Raw genomic sequence first — 12,726 nt, 5'->3', positions numbered from 1 at the left:
GACTGGGGACAGATCATAACAAGCTATCTAATCCATATTACATTCCATAAAAACATAACAGGATTATTATAGGCTTTTTTCTACTTTCATCAAGCAAAATTAAAAATAACAACAACAACATTAACCCCCATCCAACAGGCTTTATATTAACCCTACATAAGTGCCTTATGTAAAGAACCAGCCACAAGGACTACAGCAAAATGTCTTCACCCAAACCAGCATCCTAGTCATAGTTAGTAGGCCTGGGTAACAACAGAAAAATTTGTTTCTAAAATCGATTCGTTTTTGGGGGGTTTTTGCATTTCGATATTTAAAAGAATTCAGAATTTTTTCTTTTAAAAAGTTCGATATTTACGAAATTTCGTAAATGTTAAAAAAATTACGAAACATTAATGAAACAAATACGAAACAATAACGAATCGATTCGTTAATGGCGGACGCGACCGCGCAATACACTAAAAAACTCCAAATGGGACAGGGGGAACTTCTGAAGCTTCCCTCTCCCTCTGTTGTTGACTGTTGGTGTGATATTATAATTTTTTTTCACTAATTAAGCAAAAAACAACTATAAAACTTGCCCCAGACATGCGGAAATAATAACGAAACGACCTCAAACCAATAACGAAACGAATACATAACAAATCCGAAGCATTTACGAAACGAATTTAAAAATTCGTTTCGTTTTTAAGTTGCTCCAGAATGGTTTGTTATCGCTTCGTTATCAAAAAATAATGAATTTTTAACGAATTACGAATTAATGAAACAAAACCGCCCAGCCCTAATAGTTAGCAATGGCGGGGGCTGGGGTGGGAGCAGAAGTCTTCATGAGTTGATGTAAGGTTTAGTATTATGTATTAGTATTAAGTATGAAAGCACTTATTCCACTTCATATTTTCATGCTGTATATCACAGTTCAAAAATGTGGATGCCAGACTCTCCTGTATTGCCCTAGTGTCTGAAGAAGGAAAATGAGGCCATAGTGAGCCATTGTCTATAAAGCCATGTTATATTTCTCTTTTGACTACTTATTTCAGCTGCTTCAGAACAATTTCTAAATTTTTCTTGACTTTAAGGACCATGAGCTATTTTATACACCCAGAGACCTTTTGGGAGTGAGGGATAGATACAGATTTATATGTGGCAGAGTTATGAGAAGTCACTTTTGAGGAATAAAACTTGCAAAATCCTCTGCCCAACTCACCCACTTTAGAATTGAAAGCATAGCAATCCTGCACAATCCCAGAAATAATGAACATACCTGTAAGGTGCATAAATTACTCCTAATAGTATTTTGTTTGAAAATAGCTATCAAAAGGGCCTTGAACTTGAACATGAGTGTGTAGTTGACTTGTGATGTCTAGAGTGATGTTAGTGCAGTAGTTCCAAACCTTTTTTTCTTTTTTTAACCAGGGCCCACTTTGACCAGGGACCACTCTCCAACATTAATACCCAAAGGGTTAGGGGTGGTCAGTTCTGTGGAAAGGGGAGGAAATAAAATAGCAAAAATCAATAAATAAAACGGAGGGAGGTTCATGGGCTGGATTTTCATTCTCATCTCCCACTGCTTGCCTGTGACCCACAGGTTGGGAACCACTACAGTTAGTGGAATATAGTCTACCACAGGGGTCCCCAAACTAAGGCCCAAGGTAATTTATCCGTACCCTCTCTAAAAGTTAGAATACCCCTGTCTCTCCCATTCGCACCCTACCAATACCACCACCCTCTCCTTGCTCCTTAACTCTCCTTTCCGTTCCTTTCCTCTCCTTGCTCTATTTTCTCCCAAAATGGAGGGAATCCTTTCCACCCCATTCTTGCTCCCTCAAAACAGAGCAAGGGAGGAGGGGAGAAAGAAAGAAAAGGCATGAAAGGAAAGGAGATAGGAGAAAGAGAGGGAAGGAATTCATAAAGTGTAGCATACTGGTTTGAATCTTAGACTATGCATCTGAATTCATGGGGTGACTATAGCCAAGTCATGCTCTCTCAGCCTCAGATTAACAGAAAGGTAAATTTCTTTTGAATACATCTTGAGAAGAACATTCTGTGATAGGGTTGCCTTAGGGTTGCCCTAAATCTGAAGCAACATGAAAGCACACACAATAGCAACAAAAAAACTATAGTCTATTATGTTTATCCTACTTGTGTATGAATTTCCTGCTGTTTTCATGGTGTAAACCACCTGTGAAATACATGTTTAATCTCCTCCAACAATTGGTGTTATTGCTCATTACAACTTCTTTAGCCCATATTAAAGTCTTTCATAGATGCATAAAGAAGTATTCATTGAGTTGATCATTATGAAGATGGGTTGTTGTAGGTTTTTTCAGGCTATATGGCCATGTTCTAGAGGCATTTTCTCCTGACGTTTTGCCTGCATCTATGGCAAGCATCCTCAGAGGTAGATAATGCTTGCCATAGATGCAGGCAAAATATCAGGAGAAAATACCTCTAGAACATGGCCATATAGCCCAAAAAAAACTTACAACAACCCAGTGATTCTGGCTATGAAAGCCTTCGACAATTATGAAGGTGTTTGTGTTTCAAAAGACCATTCAAGATCAGAAAGTACTTGCATGGATTCAAAGGAAAAAGTGGTTGAACAGATTGCATTTGACTGTGGTTTTGTGCCTCACATTGCTAGCACACATTGCTAGCAGCTGAAGAGTTAGTTAACATATGGGACATCTATCTAGAGGTTGTTATTGTGATCTGCTAAGCCAGCTACAGCACTGGATGCACAAGGGAGAATTCTGAAGCACAGATGCAGAAGGAAGTATAGTAATTACAGCACACAGTCAAGCAAAAGTTTAAAAGTTCAAAATCCACAGCAGCAGATACATACTTCAGCCAGTCTTCTGAAAATATATGGCTAGAAGTAGTCGAGATAAAAAATGCTGTTTCAGAATAAATCCATTGGCTCAAAATCTTAAGAGCAGGTGCCTAGCTTACTTCATGAGGTTATTTAGAATGCTGGTCTCAGAATGTACTGGAACACTTCTGTTTCTATGTAAAGACTTGTTTTGTCCACTAAGTTGTTGGAGTCCAGCAAGTGTATCAGCAAAGGACCTCATCCCATGAGTTGCAACAAGCAAGGAGGATCGTCTCCTGGCCAAAGTGTATTGTCCCATTTCATTTGAAATGAAGTAAAATATTAGTCCAGATGAGGGACACTCCATCAAACTGAGATCTATCTGTTCAGTGCTCTCCCCACAAATTCATATGTTCTGATTGTAATTCGAGTTGCATCATTGCTATCTCCAATAAAAAGTCCCTTTCCAATAAAAAACAAAGATATAGCTTTTCTTTCAGAAGTGGTCTGCCATTAAAAACTTACTGAAGGAATAAGTTGAACTATTGGGAAGAATTATTTAAGTTGCCATTTTCCCTTTGTGGTATAATATGAATTCATGCAAAACTACAAGATAGACGCTTTTGAACTGTGGTGCTGGAGGAAAATTCTGAGAATGCCTTGGACCACGAGAAGATCCATCCTGTCCATACTTCAGGAAATAAAACCTGACTGCTCACTGGAGGGAAGGATGAAGTACTTTGGCCACATCATGAGAAGACAGGAAAGTTTAGAGAAGACAATGATGCTGGGGAAAATGAAAGGGAAAAGGAAGAGGGGCCAACCAAGGGCAAGGCGGATGGATGATAACCTTGAAGTGACTGGCTTGACTTTGAAGGAACTGAGGGTGGGAAGGTTGATAGGGAGCTGTGGTGTGGGCTAGACCATGAGGTCACAAAGAGTTGGAAGCAGCTGAAGAAATAAACAACAAACAGCTAATGGTGAATTGGAGGTTTCTAGAGAGAGCTGTGAATACTGTAAATAGCTGTAACAAAAGATAAAGCCTTCCTGTGGAAAAAAGCTCCCGGGTTTGCTGTTTATTGCAAGTATTGCTTGTATACTTTACTTATTTATTTATTTATTTATTTATGTATTTATTTATTTATTTGCATCATTTTTATCCCACCCATTTCAGCCCGAAGGCGATTCAGGGTGGCATACAGACTGGCAACAATAGATGCCATATATATATATATATATATATATATATATATATACACACATATATCAGTTAAAAGCAATGTAATCACATCATAAATACATATAAAATCCATAAAAACTATAAAAACTTTAAAAAATCTATTAAAAAAACAATATCTTCCAGTCCAATTCCTCATCCATTTACATCATCTTAGCCGTTCCATGTTCGTATTACAATTTTGTGTTTATCTAATCACGCTGAAGCTCCAAATGCTTGCTCAAAGAGCCAGGTTTTCAGTCTTTTCTGAAAGGTCAGGAGGGAGGGGGCCAATCTAATATTGCTGGGAAGGGAGTTCCACAGCCGAGGGGCCACCACTGAGAAGGCCCTTTCTCTCATCCCCGCCAGACGCGCCTGTGAGGTCGGCGGGATCCAGAGCAGGACCTCCCCAGATGTTCTTAAATTCCTAGAAGGTTCATGGGGAGATAGATAAGCTGGGCCGGAACTGTTTAGGGCTTTATAACCCAAAGCCAGCACTTTGAATTGTGCCCGGTAGCAAACTGGTAGCCAGAGCTTTAATATTGCTTGGAGGTTTGAAGCTGAGAAACTCTGCTTCAGGTTGATGAAATACCATACAAGTATTGGCTCCATGGCCATTGCTACAATGATGAAAAATGACCAAAGTAAGGGTGGTGGTATTGGCTCTTGTGAGCAGCGGATTCAGGCAAGCACCAAAGCATTTCCTGACTTTATCTAATGTGTAGTAAAGTGTGTTAAGTGGCTTTGCCCCATGTTGGGTTAAGATGGCCCTGTTTGTCATGTAAATGCAACAGAGTGACTTCTTCCTCACTTCAGGATATGTGGCCTGGGAAGGAGGTTTCCTAGAATCTCAGAGCTAAGCAAGCATTGAGCTGGAATGAGGCGGGGACAACTTGGCAGTTCATGTTTTCATCTATCACAGTGTTTCTCAATCTTCCTAATGCCGCAACCCCTTAATACAGTTCCTCATGTTGTGGTGACCCTCTACCATAACATCATTTTTGTTGCTACTTCATAACTGTAATTTTGCTACGGTTGTGAATCGTAATCTAAATATTTGATATGTAGGATGTATTTTCATTCACTGGACCAAATTTGACACAAATACCTGATATACCCAAATCTGAACTCCCATGACTAACAGAAAATACTGGAAGGCTTTGTTGGGCATTGACCTTGAGTTTTGGAGCTATAGTTTACCTATATCCAGAGAGCACTGTGGACTCAAACAATGATGGAAATGAACCAAACTAGACACAAATACTCGATATACCCAAGTGTGAACACTGTTGAGGTTTGGGGAAAATAGATCATGACATTTGAGAGTTGTAGTTGCTGGGATTTATAGTTCACCTACAATCATAGAGCATTCTGAACCCCGCCAATGATAGAATTGGGCCAAATTTCCCATAGAGAACCCCCTGCCTTGAAGGGACTCACTGGTGCAAGCCTCCCTCTAGCCTCACATGCTCTCCCTTGCCTGAAGATGCGCACCACGCAGCCATGTGCTGAGCACACCTGCCCTCTCTTCCCTGCTTGGAGTCTCAGAAACAGCCCTCCACTTGGCTGAGGGGCCGACCAATCACAGTGGAGGAGGGCTTTTGGTGGGAGAATTTGCCGTCTGTTTCCAAAAAGGAAGAGAAGGACAGGCGGAGAGATCTTCAGCTTTCTCTGCCAAAAGGGTTCCTAAGACGATCAGAAATATATGTTTTTTGAAAGTATTTGGCAACCCCGCAGAAACCCCCTTGAGACCCCCCAGGGGTCCCAACCCCCAGGTTGAGAAGCACTGATCTATCAAAACAAACTGGAGGTCCAAATGTCTCCTAGAAGCTCCATCTAGAAATGCGAGTACAATTTTTGGGCTTCTGAGTAGCCCCAACCTTCTCCAGGTATGTATTAGCATGAATAGATTTAATGAGTACACAGGAAGCCCTCATGGGTATGTACAGTTAGTAACAATATGACCGTAAGGGACTGATGCAGTATTAATCTATCATTGTTGACTTGATACATTACATATGTCTATTTGAGTGCACTCTTGGGAAATATTGGGACTGCTCATGAGACAGAAAAAATATTTTCATATAAATATCAGTTTCCTTGACAACATTTGTACTTGGACAAAATTTTAATGATTGAGCTAGAAGAGTACCCTTAGCTCCACACATCAAAAATAAATTGTGTGTGCACTCCTTAAATGAATGCACTGGCTTATTTGTATCACTTTTTTGTTACCATTACATATTCATTTCCTGTCCCTAACTGTTATCACATCTTTTTTTTTAACTATTACACCAAAGGAGTGTGTTATAGCTAAGTATTTGGCTACTCAAAGAATGCTTTCTCAAGCATTTTAAATTAGAGAGATGTTTTTCATGTTTCACTGTTCATTTACTGGACTGGAAATGCTGTTAGTCCAACAATGTAATATAGTGCTGTCTAAACTGGTCACAGCAAGTAATCACATGAGGATGAAGAAAAACGTTGTTATCCTTGGTTTGTTTCAAATCGTTGATTCTTTGGGGGGGGGAGTAACAGAGAAGGCACCTAAAGCATTGCTATATAGTTGAACTACTGGTATGAGAGACATGCAGTGTTAATTCATCACTTATCTGTGCACCACACATTTCTTTGTGACCCTGATAAAACCTAATATTCTCCATGTATACTGTGAATGATGCCATTCTCCATCTTCTCCTTTTGTAGTACATGACAATAAATGTTTCTACCTGGTAAGTTGCCAATATTGCGTCCTCATGGGGAGCCCTTTGTTCAGCCTCAGTGCTAAATAATTTAGTTTAAATAAATATAAACATATCCCTTAGAGCAGTGTTTCTCAACCTTCCTAATGCTGCGACCCCTTAATACCGTTCCTCATGTTGTGGTAACCCCCAACCATAAGATCATTTTTGTTGCTACTTCATAACTGTAATTTTGCTACTGTTATAAACCAAATGTATTTTCATTCACTGGACCAATTTGGCACAAATACCCAATACATCCAAATTAGAATACTAGTGGGGTTGATTTTGTCATTTTGGAGTTGTAGTTGCTGGGATTTATAGTTAACCTACAATCAAAGAGCATTCTGAACTCCGCCAATGATGGAATTGAATCAATCTTGGCACACAGAACCCCCATGACCAACAGAAAATAGTGGAAGGGTTTGGTGAGCATTGACCTTGAATATGGCAGTTGTGGTTCACCTACATCCAGACAGCACAGTGGACTTAAACTATTATAGATCTGGACCAAACTTGGCATGAATACTCAATATTCCCAAATGTGAACACTGGTAGAGTTGACATTTGGGAGTTGTAGTTGCTGGGATTTATAGTTCACCTACAATCAAAGAGCATTCTGAACTCCACCGACAATAGAGTTGGACCAAACTTCCCACACAGAACCCCTATGCCTTTAAGGGACTCGTTGGCATGAGCCTCCCTCCAGCCTCACATGCTCTCCCTCACCCCACACATGATCAACACGCTGTCATGTGTCCAGCATGCTTGCTCTCCCCTCCCCACTTGGAGTCTCAGAAACAGTCCTCCCCTTGGCTGAGAGGCTGGCCAATCACAGTAAGGAGAGGGCTTTTGGCGGGAGGATTCACTGTCTGTTTCCAAAAAGGAAGAGAAGGACAGCAGAGATCTTCAGCCTTCTCTGCCAAAGGGGTTCCTAATACCATCAGAAATTAGTTTTTTTATGGTCTTTGGTGACCACTCTGAAACCCCCTCGCAACCCTCCCCCCGAGGTACCGACCCCCAAGTTGAGAAATACTGCCTTAGAGGCACTCCCTGAGTTACAAACATCCAACCTACAAATGATTCATAGTTAAAAATTGTGGTGAGACAACAGAAAGTGAGAGAAATCTACCCCTCAGAAGGGAAATTCACTCCTGAAAGAGTTATCATGGGGAAAAGGTGTCTCTCCTGAAGCTTCATCACAAATCCTTGTTTCCACAACAAGCCATTTTTTCCCAAAATCCAATGATCATAGGGACATAAAGTGAGGTGAAACTTTCTGAACAGTGGTCCAGGCAGCAAAATAAACACCACAGAGATGTTAATGCTCTTCTATGCTAATGAAAGATAGATAGATAGATAGATAGATAGATAGATGATAGATAGATAGATAGATCTGGAGTTACACTTTTAAAATGTACCTATTCCAACTTACAAGCAAATTCAACTTAAGAACAAACCACAAAATATATCTTGTTTATAACTTGGGGGCTGCCTGTATTCATATTTTAACATATATAATAGTAGTGGCAATGACTTCCTTTCTTTCTTTTTTATCTGGAAGTGACAGGCATTTGTTGACCTTCTTTGTTTCTGTACTGTATATGGAATTACAAACAACTTTCTGCCCCCAGATTTTTAATCTGTTTTGAAATGTCCTTGAGCATTGCAATTTTGGACAAATCATGCAACACTCTATAAAGGATCTAAGCTTGTCAGGAATAGCTAGCTAGCAAGAAGGTGATTTGTAGGACCAAATGTTTACAGGGAAAATGGGTTTGGGGTTATGAACCATTCAGAAATAGAGGGTACTTTCAAAGAAGATATGTTAACTGTACAGGAAAAGAACATTTCATTTAATGTATTTGATTTGGATACCACCTTTCTCTCAGGGTGAAACCCAAGGTGAATCCCAAAGAGAATTAGTTAAAACCCTTTAAGAATAAAAAAGTTACAGTTCCCATGTTGTCCAAAAGTTTGGGTTTGCTAGAGCTCCCATCAGACCAAATATGCACACACAAGGTTAAAGGCAGGAACACTAATCGATTTATTCAGCAATGGCCAAGGTAAATACAATACAGCAAAATTCCAAATATGGCATATTTTCCAGTTACAAGCATGGATATTATATAAAGATTTTACACACATTTGGGAACATGAGAAACAGCAACAATTGGTGTAGTTCTAGGATCTGAAGTCTCATTGGGCAAAAAGGGTCATCCATTCCTAGCTGCTAATTGGCTAAAAGTTTAAAGGTTTATAAATCTCGACCGCTGATTGGCTGAAGTGGTCTGGCAAGAATTTTAATAAATTGTTATTGGTTGCATTTGAAGTTTTTGTGTCCACCTCTGGAGGGTGGAAGATTGGGAAAGGACGAGGGCTGGGTTATGGGGAACAAGGTTAGTTGATGAGTTTATCCCTGGGGACATGGGTCCCACAAGATCCCCAAATTCAGGAGAATGGGTGGCTAGATACGGCTCTGAGATTAGGACAAAAGTGTTAGAAGGCAGTTTAATGGGCTGATCGTTTATGTCAAGCTTGGGTCTTTTGTGAGACAGGAGAACAGGTTGAATGCTGATCTCTATTCATAGCCAAGGTGCAAGTCAGGGGACATGTGGTGTTTGTGTGTACTTAGTGGAAAAATGAGCCAGGCTTGGGAAAGAAGATTTGATTTGGTCCTCTGTAGAATTTTAGTACTGACTGGGGACCTCCTTAGGTTATGTATTCGGGCCCCGAGGGCAGCTTCAATTTTAAGGGAGGGGTTTCAATAACGCCCAGCCTAAACAATATAAAAGCATTTAAAAGATATTCAAAGAGTTAAAAAATAAATTAAAACACTTTCTGATATCAAGCTTGCTTAAACTAAAAGACATTTGCCTGCTGTTGACAGGAAAGCAGAGTCTAACCTCCCACAGAAGGAAGTTCCAGAGGATGGGACCAGCCACTGAGAAGAATATGTACTCCACTTATCCATGTACACAATATCCATAGCTTCGCTTATCCACACTTGAGAAGTGTTTGTGGGCTTTCTGGGACCTCCAGGGCTATTCTTTGGTATGCCTATTCTTTGGTATGCCTCCACCCCAAATTTAGTCAAATTTAGCCAAAACATAGTGTTCACTGTTATCTGTGGTTCTTGGTCTCTATGAGAGATCTTGGAATGCTTCTGCTGCAAATACTGGAGACCTACTGTTTATTAATTACAGACCTACAGTGCTTTCTCTCTGTAATCTAATTCTCAGCACTAAATGCATTAACTTCTCCTTAATAGGTTAATTATAATTGTTTTCCCTTTATTTTTAGACATAGCAAGCTACATATCTAGACAAAGAATTCTACATTTTGCATGCTTTGATTTTTGGCCAGTAAACTCATTGCTGGGAAGCATTCTAGTTTCTTTCTGGCATTTCAGCTGCAAGCTTTGTTTGCCTGAGCTGTACCTGCTCAACAACAAGACTCCCCATAAATCCATGGCTGCAGAGAAGCTAAGAAGCATGTCTCCATTTCAAATTGCTGTTCTTTTTAAGCCCATCATTGTTGAACTGCAAGATGACCTGAGGAATATGGATCAATACTTCATTTTTGTCTGGGTTTTTGTTTGGTTTTCTCTCCGTGGGAGGCTTTTCATGTCCTCCTCAACACATTTTTAGGAGAAAAGAATGATGTGAAGAATCTTCAAGGTTATGAATTATTAAAGTAATCAAATGCCCTATATCCTTCCTGATTATTCCTTATAATAATATCACCAGGAAGTCTTCCTTCTGAAGTGCCATTGAAATGTCTAGAATCTAGGCTCTAGATGCTGGAGAAGAACTATATATTTCAATAAGGATTATCTACAGGAGAATCTGGTCGGATTGTGTCCTAAGGAATGAATTCACTTAATTCTTTCCCCATCCTTGTCCCTTTCAGTTTGCATTTTAAATCAGTAAAATCGAATAAAATATAAAGGTTTCCCCTAACATTAAGTCTAGTCAAGTTCAACTCGGGGGGGGGGGGGTGCTCATCTCCATTTCTAAACTGAAGAGCTGGCGTTATCCGTAGATGCCTCCAAGGTAATGTGGCCAGCATGACTGCATGGAGCACCGTTACCTTTCCGCTGAAGCAGTACCCATTAAACTACTCACATTTGCATGTTTTTGAACTGCTAGGTTGGTAGAAGCTGGGGCTAACAGTGGGATTCAAACCGCCAACCTTTCAGTCAGAAAGTTCAGCAGCTCAGTGGTTTAACCCGCCGCACCACAGGGGCTCCATAAAATCAAATAGTGTTTTTTAAAAAAAATGTAACAAGTAGATCTTCCAAAATAACTTTTTTCAAGGTATATATAGAGTCTTCAAAATGTATCACAGGATATGTTGAAAAACAAGCTGTCTCTGCAGCTGCTAAATAAAAGCTAAAGGACAGATTTGCTCAAACTGTTCTGTTTGTGCATTGATGAAAAGCTTTCACCAGTCATTACATATCCACAAGGATTTCCTGTTCTGTTCTATCTGTACATGATACAATAAACAGATATTAAATATGATAGATGCCCTATTCAGATGTTCTGACATCTAATGCACTTAAAATGGAACAGAAGGAACATGGTATGATAGCCCAAGTTTATATGTCATTGCTGTCATTTTGTAATACCCTGAAGAGAAAGGCCTCCTCCTTTCAATAAAGTTCTCCAAGTTATCAGGAACCTTGCCTTTGGGTTACGCTAACAGCCAGCATGAGTTGAGGATGGTCTCCTTTTCAGAGTTGCACTTCCTAGGGACTTATCACATGAGCCTTCTACTCCATGACAGTTATGTTATGATTAATAGCAGATATATACCAGGTGAAATTGTGCCAATTCTTTGTCCCAAAATCATACTTCAGCCTTCTCACACTATCGTTGTTCCTTGATTTTTTCTGTTTTCTGAAAAGGGAAATATAACTATAAAATATAAAATAAAAGGAATATGGTAAGCTTAGGAATAGTGTCAGGAAGGAAGAGAGAAGAATTCCACCTATTGACCTGTTTTACTGCTGGTATGCTGGCACAGAAGGGCAAGGGAGCAATTGCACCAAGCTAGGGACAGGAACCTTTTGGGAAGCTATTCAAGGGTTTTAGCAGTTAGTAGCAAGGAGGGTGGGGCCACAGTGGTGCAGCAAGTTAAACCTGCAGAACTTGCTGACCGAAAAGACAGCAGTTCGAATCCATGAATGGGGTGAGCTATCATTGTTAGCCCCAGCTTCTGCCAACCTAGCAGTTCGAAAACATGCAAATGTGAGCAGATCAATAGGTAACTACGTAATGATGCTCCATGCAGTCATGCCAGCCACATGACCTTGGAGGTGTCTACGGACAACGCTGGCTCTTAGAAATGGAGATGAGCACCACCACCCCACCCCACCCCATCCCCCACCACCCCCCAGAGTCGGGCACAAGTAGACTTAATGTCAAGGGGAAATCTTTAGCAAGCAACAGGAGAATCATTAGAGGAGGCAGATTGGCAACAGAATGAACACAACATTATGTGATAGGGACCTTCACCGTCCAAAGGTGATAGCTGGCTGCAATGCCAATTTGCCTTCTTCCTCTGTTAAAGGCTTATGTGAGGTGAGTAACAGTGGGGACAGCACAATTCCCTCCTCCCTTCCCCTTACTCTAACTATCATATGGAGCACCTGAATAAAGCTAAATAGATACACACACACATTCTTTATTCAGATGTTCTAAAATAAATACGTGAGGACGGGTTGACGTGCTTGGCCTGTCCCTTCTGTGACTGTTTCTTTGTTCCTCTCATGTGGATAGTGACTTTTTCTATGTATGGCAGTTTGTCACACAAATCAAAATGCTGATTCTTCCATGCATGAGTAAATAATAAAAAGAAATAAAACATAAGTTAACACATACATTATTAACAGCATAAACATTCCAGAACAACAATTGGCAGCATCCAGTGCATAGTTACAAGTCTTATATAGCCCT

The sequence above is a fragment of the Anolis sagrei genome, chromosome 3, assembly GCF_037176765.1.
Source record: "Anolis sagrei isolate rAnoSag1 chromosome 3, rAnoSag1.mat, whole genome shotgun sequence".
In the NCBI taxonomy this organism is placed as follows: domain Eukaryota; kingdom Metazoa; phylum Chordata; class Lepidosauria; order Squamata; family Dactyloidae; genus Anolis; species Anolis sagrei.
The sequence above is the reverse complement of the archived record's forward strand: the minus strand, read 5'-3'. Positions refer to the sequence as shown.